General features: G+C 46.5%; 1 long non-coding RNA gene across 2 annotated transcripts in view; it reads right to left on the bottom strand.

Annotated features, from left to right (window-relative positions):
* Positions 1 to 20,148, bottom strand: part of LOC134956869 (uncharacterized) — a 172,181-nt gene extending 152,033 nt beyond the window's left edge. For both annotated transcript variants that reach the window (XR_010186246.1, XR_010186244.1), the window contains exon 1: positions 19,997 to 20,148. This is a non-coding gene — a long non-coding RNA (uncharacterized LOC134956869). The remainder of the gene's footprint in view (positions 1 to 19,996) is intronic.
* Positions 20,149 to 20,419: the final 271 nt, after the last annotated feature.

Genomic DNA, 20,419 nt, shown 5'->3' with positions numbered 1-20,419 from the left:
TGGCACTGTGGGGCATTGTAACTGGCACTGTGGGGCATTGTAACTGGCACTGTGGGGCAATGTATCTGGCACTGTGGGGCATTGTAACTGGCACTGTGGGGCATGTATCTGGCACTGTGGGGCATGTATCTGGCACTGTGGTGCATTGTAACTGGCACTGTGGGGCATATATCTGGCACTGTGGGGCAATGTAACTGGCACTGTGGGGCATTTTCAGTGGCCACACCCCTTCTGGTGCATGGCCACACCCCTTCTGGAGTGTGGGCACGCCCATTTTTCCACCACGCATGCCGATGGGGGGGGGGGGGGATTTGCCACTCTTCATCTTGCCCTGGGCCCGAAAACCCTAGTTACGCCTCTGCCTCCCACCCACCCTTATGTTGTATAAACAGGACATGCACACTTTAACAAACCCATCATTTCAGCCACAGGGTCTGCCACACGACTGTGGCTGAAATGACTGGTTGGTTTGGGCCCCCACCAAAAAAAGAAGCAATCTCTCCTTGCTCAAACTGACTCTACAGAGGCAAGATGTCCACCTCATCCTCATCGTCCGATTCCTCACCCCATTCACTGTGTACATCCCCCTCCTCACAGAGTATTAATTCGTCCCCACTGGAATCCATCATCACAGGTCCCTGTGTACTTTCTGGTGGCAATTGCTGGTGAATGTCTCCACGGAGGAATTGATTATAATTCATTTTGATGAACATCATCTTCTCCACATTTTCTGGAAGTAACCTCGTACGCCGATCGCTGACAAGGTGACCGGCTGCACTAAACACTTTTTTGGAGTACACACTGGAGGGGGGGGGACAACTTAGGTAAAATAAAGGCAGTATGTGCAAGGGCCTCCAAATTGCCTCTTTTTCCTGCCAGTATACGTACGGACTGTCTGATGTGCCTACTTGGATCCGGTCACTCATATAATTCTCCACCATTCTTTCAATGGTGACAGAATCATATGCAGTGACAGTAGACGACATGTCAGTAATCGTTGACAGGTCCTTCAGTCCGGACCAGATGTCAGTATTCGCTCCTGACTGCCCTGCATCACCGCCAGCGGGTGATTTTGGAAATCTGATCCTATTCCTGGCAGCTCCAGTGGCGGGAGAAAATGAAGGAGGAGCTGTTGGCGGGTCACATTCCGTTTGACTTGACAAGTGTCTCACCAGCAGGTCTTTGCACCTCTGCAGACTTGTGTCTGCCGGAAAGAGAGATACAGCGTAGGCTTTAAACCTAGGATCGAGCACGTGGCCAAAATGTAGTGCTCTGATTTAAACAGATTGAGCACCCGTGAATCCTGGTTAAGCGAATTAAGGGCTCCATCCACAAGTCCCACATGCCTAGCGGAATCTCTCCGTTTTAGCTCCTCCTTCAATCTCTCCAGCTGCTTCTGCAAGAGCCTGATGAGGGGAATGACCTGACTCAGGCTGGCAGTGTCTGAACTGACTTCACGTGTGGCAAGTTCAAAGCGTTGCAGAACCTTGCACAACGTTGAAATCATTCTCCACTGCGCTTGAGTCAGGTGCATTCCCCCTCCTTTGCCTATATCGTATGAATGGCCTTTTGCTGCTTCTCCATCCTCTGAAGCATATAGAGGATTGAATTCCACCTCGTTACCACCTCTTGCTTCAGATGATGGCGGGGCAGGTTCAGGAGTGTTTGCTGGTGCTCCAGTCTTCGGCACGCGTGCGCTGAATGCCGAAAGTGTCCCGCAATTCTTCGGGCCACCGACAGCATCTCTGGCATGCCCCTGTCATTTTAAAAAAAATTATGCACCACCAAATTCATTGTATCTGCAAAACATGGGACGTGCTGGAATTTGCCCACATGTAATGCACGCACAATATTGGTGGCGTTGTCCGATGTCACAAATCCCCAGGAGAGTCCAATTGGGGTAAGCCATTCTGCGATGATGTTCCTCAGTTTCCGTAAGAGGTTGTCAGCTGTGTGCCTCTTATGGAAAGCGGTGATACAAAGCGCAGCCTGCCTAGGAGCGAGTTGGCGTTTGCGAGATGCTGCTACTGTTTCCGCCGCTGCTGTTCTTGCTGCGGGAGGCAATACATCTACCCAGTGGGCTGTCAAAGTCATATAGTCCTGAGTCTGCCCTGCTCCACTTGTCCACATGTCCGTGGTTAAGTCGACATTGGGTACAACTGCATTTTTTAGGACACTGGTGAGTCTTTTTCTGATGTCTGTGTACATTCTCGGTATCGCCTGCCTAGAGAAGTGGAACCTAGATGGTATTTGGTACCAGGGACACACTACCTCAATAAATTCTCTAAGTCCCTGTGAATTAACGCCGGATACCGGACACACGTCTAACACCAACACAGCTGCCAAGGCCTGAGTTATCCGCTTTGCAACAGGATGACTGCTGTGATATTTCATCTTCCTCGCAAAGGACTGTTGGACAGTCAATTGCTTACTGAAAGTAGTACAAGTGGTCTTCCGACTTCCCCTCTGGGATGATGATCGACTTCCAGCAGCAACAACAGCAGCGCCAGCAGCAGTAGACGTTACACTCAAGGATCCATCGGAGGAATCCCAGTCAGGAGATGACTCGTCAGACTTGCCAGTGACATGGCCTGCAGGACTATTGGCTTTCCTGTCTAAGGAGGAAATTGACACTGAGGGAGTCGGTGATGTGGTTTGCAGGAGCTTGGGTACAAAAGGAAGGGATTTAGTGGTCAGTGGACTGCTTCCGCTGTCGCCCAAAGTTTTTAAACTTGTCACTAACTTCTGATGAATGCGCTCCAGGTGACGTATAAGGGAGGATGTTCCTAGGTAGTTAACGTCCTTACCCCTACTTATTACAGCTTGACAAAGGCAACACACGGCTTGACACCAGTTGTCTGCATTTCTGTTTAAATAATTCCACACCGAAGAGGTGATTTTTTTGGTATTTTGACCAGGCATGTCAATGGCCTTATTCATCCCACCACAACAGGTGTCTCCCCGGGTGCCTGACTTAAACAAACCACCTCACCATCAGAAGCCTCCTTGTCAATTTCCTTCTCAGCGCCAGCAACACCCATATCCTCATCCTGGTGTGCTTCAACAGTGACATCTTCCATTTGACTATCAGGAACTGGACTGTGGGTGCTCCTTCCAGCACTTGCAGGGGGCATGCAAATGGTGGAAGGAGCCACCTCTTCCCGTCCAGTGTTGGGAAGGTCAGGCATCGCAACCGACACAATTGGACTCTCCTTGGGGATTTGTGATTTAGAAGAACGCACAGTTCTTTGCTGTGCTTTTGCCAGCTTAACTCTTTTAATTTTTCTAGCGGGAGGATTAGTGCTTCCATCCTCATGTGAAGCTGAACCACTAGCCATGAACGCAGGCCAGGTCCTCAGTCGTTCCTTGCCACTCCGTGGCGTAAATGGCACATTGGCATGTTTACGCTTCTCCACAGACGCTTTTAATTTAGATTTTTGGGTCATCATTTTACTGAACTTTTGCTCTTTGGATTTTACACGCTCTCTACTATGACATTGGGCATCGGCCTTGGCAGACGACGTTGATGGCATTTCATCGTCTCGGCCATGACTAGTGGCAGCAGCTTCGGCACGAGGTGGAAGTGGATCTTGATCTTTCCCTATTTTACCCTCCACATTTTTGTTCTCCATTTTTTAATGTGTGGAATTATATGCCAGTAATATTATTATATACTGTACTGTACAACTATATTCTGCTCACAACAATGCAGCACAGATATGGATACTTGAAGTGACATGGAGCTGCAAGATACAGCAATGGCCTACTGTTCTGTACAACTATATACTGTTGGTCACCAAAATGCTGCACTGTCCTACTATATACTGCTCACAAGAATGCAGCACAGATATGGATACTTGAAGTGACACGGAGCTGCAAGATACAGCAATGGACTACTGTACTGTACAATTATATACTGTTGGTCACCAAAATGCTGCACTGTCCTACTATATACTGCTCACAAGAATGCAGCACAGATATGGATACTTGAAGTGACACGGAGCTGCAAGATACAGCAATGGCCTACTGTACTGTACAACTATATACTGTTGGTCACCAAAATGCTGCACTGTCCTACTATATACTACTCACAACAATGCAGCACAGATATGGATACTTGAAGTGACACGAAGCTGCAAGATACAGCTATGGACTACTGTACTGTACAACTATATACTGTTGGTCACCAAAATGCTGCACTTTACTACTATATATATATATATATAGTATATACTGGTCACACAACAATGCAGCAGATGATCAAGATACTGTCTAAAACTGAGTCTGACATGGAGCTGCAAGATACAGCAATGGCCTACTGTACTGTACTACTATAATTATATACTGGTGGTCCCCACAATGCAGCACACTGAGCACAGATATTTGCAGCACACTGAGCACAGATATGAAGCTTTTAGGCAGAGAACGTAGATATTTGCAGCACACTGAGCACAGATATGGAGCGTTTTCAGGCAGAGAACGTAGATATTTGCAGCACACTGAGCACAGATATTTGCAGCACACTGAGTACAGATATTTGCAGGACACTGAGCACAGATACGGAGCTTTTCAGGGAGAGAACATAGCCACGTCCTCTCCGTTCAATCTCCAATGCACAAGTGAAAATGGTGGCGACGAACGGCTCTTTATATGTAATACGAATCTCGTGAGAATCCGACAGCGGGATGATGACGTTCGTCCTCGTTCAGGTTAACCGAGCAAGGTGGGAAGATCCGAGGCTGCCTCGGACCCGTGTAAAATAGGTGAAGTTCGGGGGGTTCGGATCTCAACGAACCGAACCCGCTCATCTCTAATATATATACACACAGTACCAGTCAAAAGTTTGGACACACCTTCTCATTCAATGGTTTTCATTTATTTTAATTAATATCTACATTGTAGATTAATACTGAAGACATCAAAACTATGAAAGAACACATATGGAATTATGTTGTAAGCATAAAAGTGTTAAACAAATCAAAATATGTTTTATATTTCAGATTCCTCCAAGTAGCCCCTTATGCTTCGATGACATCTTTGCACACTCTTGGCATCCTCTCAATTAGCTTCATGAGGTAGTCTCCTGGAATGGTTTTGAATTAACAGGTGTGCCTTGTCAAGAGTCAATATGTGGAATTACTTGCCTTCTTAATGTGTTTGATACCATCAGTTGTGTTGTGCAGAGGTAGGGTTAGTACACAGTGGACACCCCTATTTGACTACTGTTGTAATCCATTTTATGGCACAAACCACTCAACTCAGCAAAGACAAACGACAGTCCATCATTACTTTAAGACATGAAGGTCAGTCGATATGGAAAATTTCAAGAACTTTGAATGTATCCTCAAGTGCAGTTGCAAAAACCATCAAACGCCATGATGAAACTGTCTCTCATGAGGACCGTCCCAGGGAAGGAAGACCCAGAGGATAAGTTCATTAGAGTTACCAGCCTCAGAAACTGCTACTTAACAGCACCTCAGATTAGAGCCCACATAAATTCTTCACAGAGTTCAAGTAGCAGACAAATCTCAACATCAACTGTTCAGGGGAGACTCAGGCCTTCATGGTCGAATTGCTGCGAAGAAGCCACTACTGAGGATGAACAACAAGAAGAAGAAAATTGTTTGCTCCAAGAAACACAAGGAATGAACATTAGACCAGTGGAAATCTGTACTTTGGTCTGATGAGTCCAAATTTGAGATTTTTTGTTATAACCGCCGTGTCTTTGTGAGATGCAGAGAAGGCCAGCGGATGGTTTCTGCATGTGTGGTTCCCACTGTGAAGCATGGAGGAGGAGGTGTTAACCAACATGGCTACCACAGCATTCTGCAGCGCCATGCCATCCCATCTGGTTTGCGTTACGGAGACCATCATTTGTTTTTCAACAAGACAATGACCCCAAACACACCTCCAGGCTATGTAAGGGCTACTTGACCAAAAAGGACAGTGATGGAGTGCTACGTCAGATGACCTGGCCTCCACAATCACCCAACCTAAACCCAATTTAGATGGTTTGGGATGAGTTGGACCGCAGAGTGAAGGAAAAGCAGCCAACAAGTTCTCAGAACCTCTGTGAACTCCTTCAAGACAGTTGGAAAACCATTCCAGGAGACTACCTCATGAAGCTGATTGAGAGATGCCAAGAGTGTGCAAAGCTGTCAACAATGCAAAAGGGGGCTACTTTGAGGAATCTAAAATATAAAACATATTGTGATTTAACACTTTTTTGTTTACAACATAATTCCATATGTGTTCTTTCATAATTTTGATGTCTTCAGTATTAATCTACAATGTAGAAAATATTTAAAATAAATAAAAACCATTGAATGAGAAGGTGTGTCCAAACTCTTGACTGGTACTGCATATGTATATATATATATAGTGCATCCGAATGTTTCCCTCAAAATTCTACACACAATAACCCATAATGACAACGTGAAAAAAGTTTTTTTGAGATTTTTACAAATTTATAATATTACAAATACTAAGAAATCACATGTACAAAAGTATTCACAGCCTTTGCCATGAAGCTCAATATTGAGCTCAGGTGCATCCTGTTTCCACTGATCATCCATGAGATGTTCCTACAGCTTAATTGGAGTCCACCTGTGGTAAATTCAGTTGATTGGACATGATTTGGAAAGGCAAACACCTGTCTATATAAGGCCCCACACTTGAGAGTGCATATCTGAGCAGAAACCAAGCATGAAGTCAAAGGAATTGCCTGTAGACCTCCAAGACAGGATTGTCTCGAGGCACAAATCTGGGGAAGGGTACAGAAAAATATCTGCTGCTTTGAAGGTCCCAGTGAGCACAGTGGCCTCCATCACCCGTAAATGGAAGAAGTTCGGAACCACCAGGACTCTTCCTAGAGCTAGCCGGCCGTCTAAACTGAGCGATCGGGGAAGCGATTGGGTTTGTTGTGTGCAAGACTTAGTTTTGTTTTTCTGCCTGTTTTTTTGCCATCACCATATATATTAATTGTTCAAACTACATTTAATTTACTGTCAATATAAAATTTTACCAATATAAACACCACAACTTGGTCTTTTATTATTTATTATACTCTGTTTTAAAGCATATTTGCCAGACATTCCAGGAGAATCCCAAATAATGAAGGCTTTCCTGGCCTCTCGACTCTCTTCCTCCCATTTGTGAATAGCTGCTTTTCTGTTACGATTCCACCAGCACTACACAACACATATTTAGAGAATGCATTACAATAAAGCCAAGGAGGTGTTTCAATGGATATTTGGATACATTTTGCATTGCTCACCTCTCTTCTGATAATATTCCAATGGATAATATATAGGTTAAAGTGTAAGCACCATGAAGGTATCCTTTACCAAGCTTAGTAGCTCTGCATCTCCCTTCTAGAAAAAATGTTCTACATCACTCAATCATAATCATTGTCTTTGAATTGTCAATAGATTTTCTCTCTCCCTGAAAGGATGTTTTGGTGACAGTTTGCTGAATTTCACTATTATGTTCATTACCAGTTATCTGAGCTTGTATACCCGTTACTTGCCAATTTCTGTGTCAGTGATTGATTTCAAAATGCTTTGTCCCATGTACTTGTACACATATATAACTGCATTGGATATACGTTGGCAGCGGCCGGGATCCAGGCGGTCAGCATACCGATGCCAGCATCCTGGCTGCCAGATTGCCGGCAGGGGGTGAGTGCAACGAAGCCCCTTGTGGTCTCGGTGGCTCGCTGTGCTCACCACAGGTTCTATTCCCACTCTATGGGTGTCGTGGACACCCATGAGTGGGAATAGCCCCTGTTAGCCGGGATTCCAGCTGGCGGCATTGTGAGTGTTCAGGATCCCGAAGTCGGTATGCTGACCGCCAGGATCCCAGCAATCGGCAACGTAACAGCATCCCTTATAACTAATAGCACTAAAGAGTTATTACAGCATCAGTTAGTGTGTTTTAACAAATATACAATTTGCAGTTACAATGAATTGCCTAGGTAGGTATTGGGGATTATGAAGTACAGAAAATGTTTATATTCTGACAATGAGTATTTTGGGTGTAAATATGTAGGAAAATAAAATGAATGACAAATCAGTCAACCAATATACAGCACTATTCACACAGCTATGCAGTAAATGTAGGGCACACACGAGTATACTGTAATGTACTGTAGTCTGGACAATTAATAGTCGCAAAGAGAATACATGAAGATTGGGTACATAAGATCTGTAAGATCTTTTTCTACAGCTATACAGATGTGGGGCCGGATATAATGACTCTGAGTTGGCCAGAGATGCGGGTTCCCGGCCGAACGCGGATATTTTTTGAAAGCGACAATCATTACAAGGCAAAACCATACCTTGTGAATGATTACCGCCAGTTCACCTGGGAACCCGCACCTCCGGCCAACCCGGACATCATTACATCAGGCCCATGATATTTGTTGATGTTTGCTTATTAGATTCATTACATTACATTGTAAGCGGCTGTGCAATTCCATGTAATTAAAATTCAAATGCAGCAAGAGTCGCCTGTATGACAACTCCCTGAGTTGCCCACTTTGTCTTTTAGCCCCTGTCCCATACTGATCATCTCTGCCGGCTCTCACCTTCTCCCAAGATTGGGCCCACACCACCTCACCCTTAACCCAATAAATCTCCTCTACATCTCCCCCATCCCCTCCCTCTCATTCTTCTGACTTCTTTATTTCCAGCTGTCTTAAACTTCTTGCCATCACCAAACCCTGGCTCTCCTCCTCTGCTACTGCCTTTCCTGCTGCCATCTCCTATGAGGGCCTCTCCTTCACCTCCACCTTAGAAGGTCCACTCTATCCTTCTCTTCCACCCCTTTCATCTTCATGTTGCAGTCATCTACAGTCCTCCGGAATCCTCAATAACTTTTCTGCCTGGCTTCCCCACTTACTCTCTGGTGACCTCCTCTATATCATCCTTGATGTCTTTAACAGCCCTATTGATGTCATTAATACCACATCCATCAAATTTTGTGCATTATCCTCCTCCTTTGGCCTTTCTCAATGGACATCCACCCCCTACCCACTGTCTCAGCCACTCCCTTGACCTTTTCTTCACCCATCGATGTGCTCCCTCTGACCTCTCCAACTCTCCCTTCCCCTCTCTGACCACCATCTACTCTTCTTCACTCTCACTTCTTGTACTCCTTCCTTGCCCAAAGCCACCGTCACCAGGCATAATCCCGAGACTCTACTGTCCTGTCCTCCTCGCTCAATACTCTCCTGTATCCACCATGGCTTTCCCCAACCAGACGGCCTCCATCTACAATATTACTCTCACCTCCATACTCAATTCCGTGGCCCCATCTCCTCTGTCCTCCTCTGCCATTCCAAACCCAAACTCTGTCACTCCAAACTGACCCTGTTCTTACAAAAATGCTTGCGTACTGCTGAGCGCTTCTGGAGGAAATCTCGCTCTCTGGTGGATTTCCTCCACTTCAAGTTTGTCCTCTCTTCCTTAAGCTCCACCCTCTCCCTCGCTAAGCAATCCTTCTTCCAGTCATCCATTTCCTCTCAGTCCTCTAATCATCGCTGCCTCTTTGATATTTTCAACACTCTCCTATGCCCCCATCCTCCATTGCTGCGACCGACTTTGCCTCCTTCTTCTCTTCCAAAATTGAGGCAATCCATTATGAAATCTCCTCCCATTTTCCCACTGCAGCCCCCCCTACCATCCCCTCCCCCTGGCCACCCCACCTTGTGCTCCTTCTGCCCTACCTCAGGCGATGAAGTCCACTTCCTCATCGTGTCCTATCCCCATCCACCTGCCCTCCTTTACCCTCTCCCTTCTCACCATCTCTTCTCCCTCTCCTTTTCAACTAATCTTTCCACCAGCATCTTTCCCTCACCATTCAAACTTTCTCTTTTCTCACCTATTGTTACGCCCACCAGTGCTAACAGGAGTATACCAGTGTATGAACAGAGAGGGAAGCGAAGCAAACGAACTCACAGACAGTATAACATAACATACACAGGAGGTGATGGAATAACTAATAAACACAAAGTGAACGGAGAAGCCCAAAGGCTCAGGAATTGGGTGTCTCCCTAGTGTCAGGAATGCTCAGATGGAATAGAGCGGACAATGAAGCGATGTGTAGTGATTTAACATGTGGAGCACCTGAAATGATGTTGCTAAGAGCAACAGAAAAAACCCCAAAGGGTTACCAACGGGTGTGGGAATAAACTCCTTGGTCAGAGATAGAAATATAGACACAAGGAGAGTATCCACAATCCTAACCCCCACTTGCAGGGCACAGGTTCAGCTTACTGCCACTAAACTGACACCTGGACGCCCTGCACAGTGAGGGAGGGTTAAGCAAGCAGGTCTGAGAGTACAGCCGCAAACCTGCTGGGTTCACAGAATAGCAAAAGAACCCCAGCAGGTCAAACAACTGACTCCAGTCTTACTGCTAGGTCCGGATTGGCAGAATGAAGTACCGAATCCCAAGGCCTATTCGCAGTAAGCAACAAGTAAACACAAAGTCAAACAGTACTAGCTAACTCTCTGGAACTGACTAACAAACAAAGATTCAGCAGCATTTGCCTAGCCTGAGAGGATGGTTTATATAGCAGGTGCTGTCCACGCCCCACTCAGACCTCACAGACTGTGAGCACAAAACCAGCGCCGGATTCCCTGCCGTGCACAGAGCCTGTAACCATTACACAGTAAAAACCCGGACCGGAGTATCAGCTGCGCTCAGGTTACTTCGCTAACACTTGCCTCCCGGTTGCCATGGCGACGTGGCAGCACAGAGCAGGAGATCCTAACAGTACCCCCCCTTTGACGAGGGGTCAAAGAACCCCTACCACCGGGTTTATCGGGGAACTGCGAGAAGAAAGAGCGTATCAGTCTGGGGGCATGAAGATCACAACTGCGCACCCACGACCGCTCCTCCGGGCCATACCCCTTCCAGTGCACCAAAAATGACAGCCGACCCCGAACCATCTTGGAGTCAAGAACCCTTTCAACCACAAACTCCCTCTGACCCCGTATCAGAAGAGGAGAAGCTCTTCCACTGGAAGAAGGATTACTAACCGCCAGTTTTAAAAGGGAACAATGAAATGTTTTATTGATACCCAATGAACGGGGCAGATCTAACTGAAATGCCACTGGATTGATAACCCTAGTGATCTTATAAGGGCCGATGAACTGGGGGCCAAACTTATGAGATGGCTGTCTCAACTTCAAATTCTTGGTGGACAACCAGACGAAGTCTCCTAATTTGAAGCTGCAGGGTCTTCTCCGCTTATCAAAAACCCTTTTGGTCACTAATGACACAGACACAAGGGCTTTCTTCACTTTCCTCCAAATACCCCTAAGGACCGAAACAACAGAGGAACAACCAGACGTGGAGTCCAGGGGGTCAAAAGAATTGGCCTTAGGATGATGCCCATACACACAAAGGAAGGGAGAGATCCCTGTAGCAGAGTGAGCCGCGTTGTTATAGGCAAACTCCGCCATGGACAGATGAGCAACCCAGTCAGTATGACACTTGGAGACATAACACCTGAGGAACTGCTCCAAGGACTGGTTCACCCTCTCAGTCTGCCCATTAGACTGTGGATGGTAGCCTGACGACAAGCTCACAGAAATCTGGAGATCAGAACAAAATGCCCTCCAGAATTTGGCCACAAACTGGGATCCACGGTCAGAGACCACATCAAGTGGCAACCCGTGGAGGCGCACAACATGCTGCATAAATAATTCAGACAGGCGTCTGGCCGATGGCAACCCAACCAGTGGAACGAAATGCGCCATCTTCGAAAACCTGTCAACGACAACCCAAATGGCTGTCATCCCCGAGGATTTGGGCAAGTCCACCACAAAATCCATGGAAATGTGGGTCCATGGCTTAGACGGAATAGAGAGTGGATGTAATGGGCCGACAGGAACCCCTCTAGGAGTTTTATTTCGGGCCCAAACGTCACATGCCCGAACCCCACTGATCCACATCCCTAGCCACCGAGGGCCACCACACCGCCCTAGACAGCAACTCCCGAGTTTTGGCAATACCCGGATGCCCTGCCGACCTCTTGGCATGGAATTCCAGGAACACTCGCTGTCTTAACCTAAGAGGCATAAACAAGAGACCTACCGGAAGGTCTGGAGGAGCCTGCTCCTGTGCTCTAAGGACTAATGATAAGAGGTCCTGGGTAATGCCCACTTTAATACATGATGGGGACACAATGGGCAATGGCTCCTCGGTGGTCTCTTGAACTGGAGCAAAACTCCGCGAGAGCGCATCAGCCTTGATGTTTTTTGACCCAGGGCGATATGTTATCAAAAAAGTAAAGCGAGCAAAAAACAAAGCCCATCATGCCTGCCTGGCATTGAGCCGCTTCGCTGACTCTAAATATGCCAGATTCTTATGGTCGGTGAGAATTGAGACCACAAACTTAGCCCCCTCAAGCCAGTGTCTCCACTTCCCGAGTGCATCCTTTATAGCCAACAATTCCCGGTTACCCACATCATAATTCATCTCGGCAGACGAAAATTTACGGGAAAAGTAAGCACAGGGATGAAGGCGATTATCAGACACCCCCATCTGAGAGAGCACTGCCCCAATACCTATCTCAGAGGCATCCACTTCTACCACAAAAGGACGCTCTGGATCTGGGTGTCGCAGCACCTTGGCCGAGACAAATGCCCTTTTGAGACGGGCAAAGGCCGCTTTGGCCTCACAAGACCAGTGAGCAACATCCGCCCCTTTCTTAGTGAGTGCCACCAAGGGGGCCACTATAGACGAAAATCCAGCGATAAACCGTCTGTAAAAATTCGCAAAGCCCAGAAAACGCTGAAGCGCCTTCAAACTAGTGGGCTGCACCCAATCCTGGATTGGGTGCAGAACCCTCCATTTGGAAACCTTCTGAGGAGATAATATACCCTAGAAATGCGATTTGCTGGACTTCAAATTTGCACTTCTCCAGCTTCGCCCCAAGCTGGTGGTTTCTGAGTTTCTGGAGGACTAAGCGTACATGCTTCCGATGTTCCTCCAGGGAATGAGAGAAGATTAGGATGTCATCTAGATAAACAACTAAGAATCTATCCAAATATTCCCTGAGCACATCGTTCATGAATTCCTGGAAGACTGCCGGGGCATTAGAGAGCCCAAAAGGCATCACCAAATATTCATAATGCCCTGAGTGGGTATTAAAGGCAGTCTTCCATTCATCCCCTCTCTTATTCGGATTAGATTGTAAGCACCGCGTAGGTCAATCTTAGAAAAAATGGTGGCAGTACGAAGCTGGTCAAACAAAACCGAAATGAGAGGCAGTGGGTACGAGTTTTTAATTGTGATACGGTTCAATTCCCTGAAGTCGATGCAGGGTCGCAACGAACCGTCCTTTTTACCCACGAAAAAGAACCCCCGACCCAACTGGGGACTGTGAGGGTCTGATAAATCCCTTAGCCAAGTTCTCCTGAATGTACTCTGCCACAGCCTGAGTCTCAGGACGTGACAGGGAGTACAACCTGCTCTTGGGAAGCTTAGCATCCGGCAACAAATCAATGGCACAGTCATAGGGGCGATGGGGAGGTAGTACCTCCGCAACTTTTTTGGAGAACACATCCGCAAAATCTGCATAACATCCTGGCAATCCTGGCAAACTTAGCTGCGAGAGCCTGACTGGAAGGCTCAAACAACTCCTGAAACAATCACTACCCCAACTAAGAATCTCCCCAGAGACCCAGTCAAATTGAGGGTTATGGGCCCTTAACCAGGGTAACCCCAAAACCAATGGGGCAAAAGAACAGACAGTCACATAAAAAGACAATTTATCAGAGTGTGTGGCTCCAATAAACAAAGGAATTTGGCTGGTGCAGGAGGTAATTTTACCCTGGGACAATGGTTCCCCGTTTAACCCACAGATCTCAATCTCTGATGCCAAAGGTGCTGAGGGAACAGAGTGTTCCAGGGCGAATTGACGGTCCATGAAAACCCCATCGGCCCCACTGTCAACAAAGGCCTCAGTCTTGACAGTTTGACCGAGGATCTCCAAAGTCACCGGAATGAGAAAAGTCTTTTTAGGAAATTCTGACTTCTGGCCTGACAGGATATTTCCCATCACCCTCAGGCCCTGAAGTTTTCCGTTTTTTCTGGGCATGATACTACAACATGACCTTTATTCCCACAGTACAAACACAAACCCTGCTGTCTCCTCCGCGTCTTCTCACGCAAGGAGAGGCGGGTAGCCCCAATCTGCATAGGCTCCTCGGAATATTCCTCAGAGTCTGAGGTTCCCTTGGGAAAAAAGGAAACTTCGGTCTCCCTTTCAAGCCTACGCTCTCTCAGCCGTCTATCCACCCGGATGGATAACTGCATGAGCTGATCTAAGCTATCAGGCGAGGGATATTGTACCAGTTGGTCCTTTATCTGGTCAGAAAGGCCCCTTCGGTACTGGTTTCTCAGGGCTGGGTCATTCCACTGGGTATCATGAGCCAACCTCCGAAACTCCATACTATAAACCTCAGCTGGCCGTCGCTCCTTGCTTAAGAACCGTAATCTGAGCCTCGGCTGAAGCCATCTTGTCAGGGTCATCATACAAAATGCCCAGTGCCGTAAAAAAAGCATCAACACTTTTAAGCGACGGACAGTCAGGCTGTAACCCATATGCCCAGACCTGTGGGTCTCCTTGTAGCAAGGAAATCACCATGCCCACCCGCTGAATCTCCGACCCAGAAGACTGGGGCCTAAGCCTGAAATATAGCTTACAGCTCTCCTTGAAACAAAAGAACTGCGAGCGATCTCCAGAAAAACGATCCAGGAGATTTACTTTCGGCTCCTTAACCCCTGAACTTGCCGCTGCTGCTGCGGGAGCTCCGCTAGCGGCCTGCGGGGTGTTCATTTTAATGGACATCTCATTAAATTGTCGAGTCAGGACCTGCACCTGATCGACCACCTGTTGCAAAGTATTTTGAGGGGTATGCTCCATATTCCCACAAAATTTCAACAGGAGTAAGGCTGCTGAATATGTTACGCACACCAGTGCTAACAGGAGTATACCGGTGTATGAACAGAGAGGGAAGCGAAGCAAACGAACTCACAGACAGTATAACATAACATACACAGGAGGTGATGGAATAACTAATAAACACAAAGTGAACGGAGAAGCCCAAAGGCTCAGGAATTTGGTGTCTCCCTAGTGTCAGGAATGCTCAGATGGAATAGAGCGGACAATGAAGCGATGTGTAGTGATTTAACATGTGGAGCACCTGAAATTATGTTGCTAAGAGCAACAGAAAAAACCCCAAAGGGTTACCAACGGGTGTGGGAATAAACTCCTTGGTCAGAGATAGAAATATAGACACAAGGAGAGTATCCACAATCCTAACCCCCACTTGCAGGGCACAGGTTCAGCTTACTGCCACTAAACTGACACCTGGATGCCCTGCACAGTGAGGGAGGATTAAGCAAGCAGGTCTGAGAGTACAGCCGCAAACCTGCTGGGTTCACAGAATAGCAAAAGAACCCCAGCAGGTCAAACAACTGACTCCAGTCTTACTGCTAGGTCCGGATTGGCAGAATGAAGTACCGAATCCCAAGGCCTATTCGCAGTAAGCAACAAGTAAATACAAAGTCAAACAGTACTAGCTTACTCTCTGGAACTGACTAACAAACAAAGATTCAGCAGCATTTGCCTAGCCTGAGAGGATGGTTTATATAGCAGGTGCTGTCCACGCCCCACTCAGACCTCACAGACTGTGAGCACAAAACCAGCGCCGGATTCCCTGCCGTGCACAGAGCCTGTAACCACTACACAGTAAAAACCCGGACCGGAGTATCAGCTGCGCTCAGGTTTCTTCGCTAACACTTGCCTCCCGGTTGCCATGGCGACGTGGCAGCACAGAGCAGGAGATCCTAACACCTATTCTCAAAAAAACCAACTTCGACCCATTCTCACCTACTAGCTACCGTCCCATTCTCTTCTCCCTTTCTCCATAAACTGCTTGGGCTTCTTGTCTACAACTGTCTCACCAGCCACCTTTCTGAGAACTCCATCCTTGATCCCCTCTTATCTGGCTTTCACCCCATTCCCTCCACTGAAACGGCCCTGGTCAAAGTCACCAATGACCTGCTTTTTTCCGAATTCATCATCTTCTCCCTTAACAGAGTCTCCACCCCCCAATCTCTCAATTACTATTGACAACACCATCACCTCCCCTGTTCCCTAACTCCGCTGCTTGGGTGTCACCCATGACTTCACCCTTTCCTTTGCCCCCCACATTCAGTCTCTAACTCAATCCTGATGGTTCCAGCTATGCATAATCGCTCGCATCCTTTCTCAGGATGCTACCAAACTGATTATCCACTCACTAAGCATTTCTTGCTTGACTACTGCAAACGTCTCCTCATTGGGTTCCCACTTTTCCATCTCGCTCCCCTTCAATTTGTTCTCAATGCCGCAGCTAGACTTCCTCTCCTGCCGTTCCACGTCCATCATTTCCATCTGCTAAACCTTACATTGGCTCCCATTCCCCTACAGAATCCTCTTCAAACTTCTCACCCTCACATAGAAGTTTCTTTCTAACTCCATTGCTCCCTACATCACAAGCCTCATCTCCGTACATACTTCTTCCCACCCTCTCCAGTCAGCCATTGACCATCACCTCTCCTCTACCCTGGTTACTGGATCTCATGCTCAAAACCAAGATTTTGCCCCTTGCTGCCCACTTTACTGGAACCAACTCCCTCTCTCCATCAGGCTCTCCCCGACCCTGCATAGCTTCAAACTCGCACTGAAAACTCACTTGTTCATCAAAGCTTACCTTTCCACCACTTAATCTTGTTGCCAGGTCACTCACCCCACCCTTCTACCTCAGTCATCTCTACCTCACCTACCCCCTGCCCTCAGGTCCCCATCCACATGCTAACCCTTCATGTCATCTATTAGTCTCCCCTCTCCCATAGAGTGTAAGCTATTAGGAGTAGGCCCTCTTCTTTAGTACTTCAATGACAGCCTACACCTACTCAGTGGCCATTTAGCCCAGAATTCCTCTCACTCAAAGCCATTCGTCTTTTCCAGTGGCTCTAATCCTGCTATTCGTGTCGTCACTGTTAGAAACAGAGTCCACCTTTTGCTGATTCCTCCCTCACTCACTTTGCTTTCCAGCTGTATTGTGTACTGAGAATTGTGTTGCTAATTGTTACCTGTGCTCTGTTTATGTGTTGATTACTGTAATGTTATACAATATTCTGTGTACCCTGTACTGTCCTTCTGTTGCCATATATGTACAGCGGTGTGGACTACTTCTGGCACCTAATAATTAAAATGTAATAATAACCTCCTGCATGCATTTGCTAGAGCTGAGTGCTGTGCCTGAGTATCTAGTGATGTTTTGGGGCACTGGTCAGCTTGTGCATGCTGAAGCTTACTCAGGCTGTCCGTCGGATCCGGACATGCCCCTGTTTTGAAAAAAGGTGCTGGGTGCCACCACCCAAGTCAACCATGCAGGGGGCTGTGAGCGATATCACAAGACCCGTTCTGCACATGGGCAGAAATGGTCTTACTCCCGCGCAGCCTCACAACAATCGGATTTGTACGTAAGCCAACGGGTTTATGTACAAATCTTAATAAGGTCTATTTTCCCCTAAAGTCGCAAAGAGATAACAGCCTGTCCCAGCAAAGAGATGGAAGCAGAGTGATGGCTTGCACACTCTGCTTCCGAGTCAGGATCCAGCATACAAACTGTGCATGCACAGCTGTCAGAATGTGCATGCCCCAATGGGGGCAGACAGTGGGGGATTCAGAGGATCCCTATCAGAAAGAATCTGTACTTAAGTAGTCTATAGGCTACTGTGGGACTAACACCATCTTCACATTCCAGAGCGTAGTAAATCCGACCATTTAGCAGCATCCATTCAAACCTATGTTGCCTGCTTTGTGGTTGGTAATGGATGTACTGCGGCAGATATCAAAGATATCTGTTACATCCTAAAGATCTGCTTTCAGGGGATTTCCTGCAATTTAACTTTAATAAATATGCCTCACTACCTGTCTAACATATTCATCTGCACAGCACTATAACTGTGATGACTAGGAAGTATTCCAGATTGCCTCTACCTTAAAGAAAAAAAAAATCACTGCTTTCAATCCCACAGCAAAATCAATGAAGAAATTGACACTTTTCCAAACTTGGTCCCTATTACATTTGACCCCTTAATTTTAAAAAGTAGTGTATATTCAATAGTATAATAGTCATAAAGTACAATAGTGATATAGTATATAACTAGCATTTGCCTGCGGCTTTGCTCACGTGGATGTCTGTTATTGCTCAGCTGAACTAATTTACAAAGACGGTCGTGGCATCTAATATTGTAATGTATATTTTATATTGTACACATTGATCACAACATTTATTTGTAAACAATATTTGCAGTTTTTCCTTTAGGGATTAACACAAAAAGATGCTTGGAGCTACTGACTCGTTAGCAACCCACATAAAGCTGCCCATGGGAGAAGCAGCTGGTCCTGAGATCTAAGCCTGCAGCCCTGAGCATTTGCCCCTGTGACATTTTGATTGTCATAGCGAAGCAGACACAGGAAACTACAGGTGCTTGAATTGAAAAGGAAAATTGTTGGGGATCAGGGGTAAACACAATCTCACCTGCGCCTCATCCCATTAAAATCTCTGTCTCAACTAGGTTCCTCTGCAGAGCATTTACTTTTAGTTAGGTTCCATTGCATAACTTGGGCTGGAGTCAAGTTCAGCAGAAGAATGATCGAAACACCAACTTTCAGTGCGCCAAGTGTCAAGCATCTCATTTTCCCTTTATTGCTCCTCTCCCTGATGTTACACCAAGAAAATACATACCTCAGTTTCTTTGGGTTGGGGCTGGGTGACCGGCGGTAGGGATCCCAGTGGTCAGGATTCCGATCCCGGGATCCCGGCTGCAGAATGGCGGCTGCGTTTACAATGCAGTGGCCTCGGTGGCTCGCTGCACTCGCCACAGGGTTTATTCCCAATCTATGGGTGTCATGGACACCCACGAGTGGGATTGGTCCCTGTTAGTCGGCATGCCGAATGTAGGACTTTTAGTCGATTGGGATCCCGGCGTCGGCATGGTGACCGCCGGCATTCCCAGTGCTGGTCACATGACCGGATCCCGTTCTTTCTAGGTTACTAAGCTATACAATAGTAAAAACACGATCCAAATTCATCCAGTAGTTTTTGTATGATGCTGGAACGAACAGATAGACATCAATTTCAAATTTGATTTTTTTTTTCATCTTCATAGTTTATAAACAGTCCCTGGAAGTATATTTCTCAAAAAAGAATTGCTATGTACAGACACAGCCCTTACAGTTATATTATTCAGTATGTATAGCATACCCCCAACGTGAACAGTTTTAGAATCATGACCTGGCATGCTAGAGGCATAAGGCATGTATTCAGTAATCACCGACTGCTTTGCATAGCAGTGATCACAGGCTGTCCCATCGTGCAAACCTCCCCCCCCCCCCCCCCCCCCCCCCACCCACGGGAAACTGTGGCCCGCGGGCCAGACAGCAGGACAGTTTCCAAATAGTGGGACTGTCCCACTTTGAATCTGGACAGTTGGGAGGTATGTGCACAGATTATAGATAATTCAGTATAATACAATAAAGCTTAATTTATAAAGAACTGTCTGTAAATATTGTATTATTTAGGAACAGCTCAAGTTGCTTGTAAGAATATACAAAAATAGCTTTGTTTTTGTTTTTTCAATAGCTTAAATTATATTGAGAAAAATGACATACCTATTAAAATCATATGTAGACAAAAGTAAGACAGTTAATAGCATAAGAGAAGGGAAAGACAGGCGCTAAAGATAATTTAAGTGTCATCATCATAGAATGGGTAATGCAAGTCAAAAGGCCTTATTATATTATCAGGATATGAAGTATAAAGAGAGAAGTTTGCCAAGGGCTGAGGTTTATTGGGATGCTATTACAGAGTTATAGCTCCACCTCTGGTGAATCCTTCTGTCTCAAACCAGCTTCACTTACCCACAAACACAGCATCAGCTGCCACTCGGCCTCATCCTCATGTTAATCTCTCTCTTTCCACTTCATCTCTCTGTGACTTTCTCAATTATGTTTCTGGTAACAGGCTGGTGAGAATGTAGCAGCAGCTTCATTAGGCCCTGCTGCCTGTAGCAATGTGTGTGTGCTGCACATATTGATCCCCTGCCACAGAACTGAGCTGCACAGCGATCTTCACTCACTGTGCCCAGAATTGGCACAACTTACAAGTGGAAGCATTTTGGCTTAAGCACAATTTGCAATTCTAACCCTTTCGGTGCTTTATTATGTGTGTAATAGAATTCATGCCAGAGTAGACAGATGCAATAATTGATGCCGATTTACATATTGTCGCTCAGGACTCCTGGCTGCAGTGAGATCTCAGTGGCGGTGTGGGTTAGACACATT

This window comes from Pseudophryne corroboree, chromosome 9 (genome assembly GCF_028390025.1).
Source record: "Pseudophryne corroboree isolate aPseCor3 chromosome 9, aPseCor3.hap2, whole genome shotgun sequence".
Lineage (NCBI taxonomy): Eukaryota > Metazoa > Chordata > Amphibia > Anura > Myobatrachidae > Pseudophryne > Pseudophryne corroboree.
Note: the sequence above shows the minus strand (reverse complement) of the source record. Positions and strands in the feature narration are given on the sequence as shown.